Genomic DNA, 4,217 nt, shown 5'->3' on the forward strand with positions numbered 1-4,217 from the left:
TTTTTTGTAAGTTACACCAGTAAATGGAACTGAGGGGCTTTACAGCGTGTAACATTTGAAGGGAAAGTCAAAATGTGGGTTACTAGCTGTTATGAGTTCTTCTAGAATTACTAGAAATGCCGTTATTCAGTTGCTAAAAGAGCGGTTGTCAATCTGAAAAAGAACAGAAATAACATTATGATGGAGAACATAATCTCGCTCCCACGGCCTGAGTCTTTTGTTTTTGCTCAATCAGAACCAATGTTTCTGTCAAAAGTCTGTCCAACTTGTATTTAACTATTTGTTTTATACCTGTTTATACAGCTCTCTATCCTGATTCTTGACTACTGTTCCTTAATAACTCACTTTTCTTTCAGATTCATTTCTAGAATCATAAGGGAAATATGCTTACTCACTTTTACTTTGTTAGATGAGAAAATCTGACTTTTTGTTTTTAAACTCACACAGATATGTGAGTAGTATAACTTTTCTCATTTAAGTCTGATGGAGTTTATTGGGTTTTGGGGTGTATAGCTGAAATAACATTTGAGTAACATTTTTTTACTGATGTTATTTCTCATTAAAATTGTAACGATGAGAGCAGGTAGCAGTATTACACATACAATGACAAATGCAAATGATATTTGGGGTAACTGAAGGACAAGCAACTGGAAGCTGATTCATGCTTCCACGTTAAATCTACGCAGTGGGGACATACGTAGGGACATGGAGATACGTGCCCTACGCCAGACCCTTCACTGTAGCCTGACATGCACCTTTCCAGAAATGTAACTCTCACTAGCTCTACTACACATACCCACCCTCCTATTCTCTTAAAGAGATCGACGCACAAGCATGAACTTCAGGACACTTATGTAGGCTACGGTGAAAGCTCTGCATGGAGCCTCAGCAGAAGCTTAAATCCTGCTTTAGTATGAGATATAAGATAACTCACTTCAATTAAAAATCACAACACATCCCCTGACTTATAAAGATGACCCTTGGAAAGCAGTTCAGAACACATTTGAGAATGGGTGTACATCTCATCTAACAAATTGCTAAAGAGCAATTTTTGAAGGGGACACAAATAATACAGCCATAATTATACTTGTAGAGGATATGTAGACAGAAGAAAGTCTTAATACTCTCATTAGGGCAGCGTGGAGGCTGTACCATTATCCTTCTATTCAGTGTTTCTCTTGATTAAATGAAAAAGCTGACTAAATGAATCCAAAAATCTTCTTCTTTTTTTTAAAGTTTTTTACAATCAAGCCACAAAAATACCTTAAAACATATTGACTATTTAAGAAGTGCACCCATGGAAAAGAAATACAATGCTTTTGTAACATGTACATTTATTAGGTTATAGTCACTGCAGAAGTAGAAATTATTAAACAGCTTTAATTTAAAGCAAACTAACATGATGGGACAGGCATTAAACAAAAGTACCAAATAGCTCTAACTGAAAGAACACTTACAAGACCAGATAGGCACTAACCAAACGTAAATATGTATTTTCCCTATTACTGGACCCCACAAACTCCCGGCATATATTGTTTATGTCCAGGCTAAAATATGAACTAAGCTCAACCCACTTACCTGAGACTCTACACCTGACTGTCCCTGGTCTCCCTGTTCCTCAGGTCTTCTTTGCCTGTGACACAGTGACTTTAAAATTTCCATAAGCACCCATTCTTCTAAAGTTGTTACCAAATTGTCTTTAAATGAGGACTTATTGTACTTACATGTCTGTTTTTCTTTGCTCTGTCATTTTATTTTGGCAACAACACAAGTCTTTAACATCAGATGTCTAAATATGAGTTAGGTTACAGGTTCACCACTCGGTGATATTATGATTATAAAATGATCTTGCGTCCTCCACATGAATATTAGGTTTTGTCTGGGACAGAGGATATTTATTCAACTGCAACAAAGCCACTGATCAATAAAATCATATTGAGCAAAACACAACCTGTAGATCTTTAATATTAACCTTAATATCAGTTCACGCACATAACGTTTGTCACCATGTTAACGTTAGTTGTAGTGGGAGACGGTAACGTTGCATCATATCACACTAACATAGCAAACTTTTTTGTAATGACTGATTTATTAATAACTCATAATTGCTACTTAAGAAAAAAACAAGTTCATCCAATGTTGATGTGAAAAAATAGCCTTGAACAGCCTACTTACTACATTCCACAACCAACATTACTACCAGTGTGTTCTCTCATTCTCTCCTGCGGTGTGTAAAGCAGGCAGTGGACCAAACCACTGTGGGGCAAGGGAGGGGGAACTAAATATGTCTCTAAACTTTTTTATTTTTTAAATTTTTTTACTACTTACACAGATATGTTAAGTTTACATCATTAGGTTATAGACAATACACAGCATGGTTTTTAATAATATTTCTGGGGGGGCTTGGATGAGGGGGAGAAGGGGGAGGGGGGGGAGATCTACGCCTATGCATTTGAGGTGTTTTCAAGCGGATCTGGCCGAGTTACACTGGCTCAGCAAAGTGTGTGATTGGAACCACATTTTCCCCGCTAAGTGGAAGATGGATTGAAACAGAAAAGAGAAAAGGGAGAGAGCAAACACACAAGGAGAGAAGAAATAAAAGAAGCCGAGAGCAGAAGGCGCGATAAGGTAAATCAAAGCGAGAGACCCAGAACAAAGAGTAGGAGAAAGAGAGAATTAAGTAACTCTGTCAGGGAGCCCGTTCAACAAGTTCAACAAGCAGACTTTCTCTAAGCAGCTCATTGGATCCAGATGACAACTTCCGCACTCTGTCCAGCTCAGCGTAGTGTTGATCAGCCTGGAGACTCACACTTGGCAGAAAAAAAGTGTTGCTTCTGAAAAACCCAAATCAGTCATTATTTGGATTTTTTTCTGTATATATTCTATTGACAAATTGTTGTGTTTTTCAAGTTTAGCAGATCTCAGAGGCTTTGTGGTCAAAGAGCTTTGGAAACAGATGGAGAAATTGGACGGATAACAAAACATTTGTTGTACCGACGTGCTTTTTGCTTGATTTCTGTTTTTTCCTGTTTTACAAGAGACAGATTTTGCTGGCTGAATGTCGACACATACAAATGCATATGAGAGATATGATCTGATGTGTTTGAAGAAAAAGTAATAACTTAGTTGGATGGGATATAATATGAGCTTCACAAAATGAATCATTTAAGTTGCTAGACCTCATCATTTGAAAGTTCTTTGGAAACGTCGGGCTGACTCGATTAACTCTCAACAGCACCCAAAGATAATACGGGTGTGTGCTTTTTGTTTGTTGTCTAAAGTCCAGTTGAGTTTCCATCTAATTTTTATCTTTTTTAGTGTCCGAAAAGCAAAGTTTTCTCCCCAACATTCTAGATTTATAAGAGGCCTAAACTCTCTGTCCATTAGATTAAGAAAAGGCTCATTAGGTTCAATTATAACTCAATTGTGACCTGTTGGATTCCCCCCCCAATAGTAAACTGGTGGTTAAAATAAATGGGGCAGACAACAGCAACACGTAAACGAGTGGTAGGGGAGAGGTTACATTTTTACTGTTCTCACTTGCCTCACTTGACCTGTTCACATGTGTACATGTAAAAAGTGGCTAAAAGAGCAAATGTCAGTTGTTGTTCCCAAAGACTTTGTGCTGGTAATTTGATTTTTATTTTTTATCTGTAAGTGTTGAGCTGCTTCCAAGACAGGTTTTCCCCTCAGTGGCTCTTCAAGTGCTTAGCACGTAAAAGTAGACCAGAAGTGGTCCAAACCTTTGTAAATAATTATCTTTCATCGGTTGATGACTCAGACATCTCTGCCAGTGTGTGACAGCAACACCAAACATTACTGTCATCGTTACCAAACTCTGTCCCGTCTGGGATGTGTTACTGTAACACGCTGCTGATTGTTGCTGTTTTACTTTCACAACATGGTCACAAAGACAACTTTTTTAGGGGTCTTATTGCTGAACACATAGTACATAGTCCAGTACTGGAATAAAAAAAATTAAAATAAATCTGAGGCTTTGAGATCTGATTTGTGTCTAGAATTAATACAGCTCTTTTTCTTTTTTCCATTTTCAGACTTTTTTGGTTGGTTAATTATGCATTTCCAACGCTTAAATCAAACACATGTATTTTATCTATTGAGGCATTCTTTACTGTATATAGTTTGTGTGCATGAAAAGGTTTTGAACAGACAGTAAACCCTTATACTGTTTACCATTAAACAAATCGTTATATTAT

General features: G+C 37.3%; 1 long non-coding RNA gene across 1 annotated transcript in view; it reads left to right on the forward strand.

Annotated features, from left to right (window-relative positions):
- Positions 1 to 1,993, forward strand: part of LOC117946798 — a 22,194-nt gene extending 20,201 nt beyond the window's left edge. The window contains exon 3 of the long non-coding RNA XR_004657105.1: positions 1,547 to 1,993. This is a non-coding gene — a long non-coding RNA (uncharacterized LOC117946798). The remainder of the gene's footprint in view (positions 1 to 1,546) is intronic.
- The last annotated feature ends 2,224 nt before the right edge of the window (positions 1,994 to 4,217 follow it).

The sequence above is a fragment of the Etheostoma cragini genome, chromosome 6 (genome assembly GCF_013103735.1).
Source record: "Etheostoma cragini isolate CJK2018 chromosome 6, CSU_Ecrag_1.0, whole genome shotgun sequence".
Taxonomy (NCBI): Eukaryota; Metazoa; Chordata; class Actinopteri; order Perciformes; family Percidae; genus Etheostoma; species Etheostoma cragini.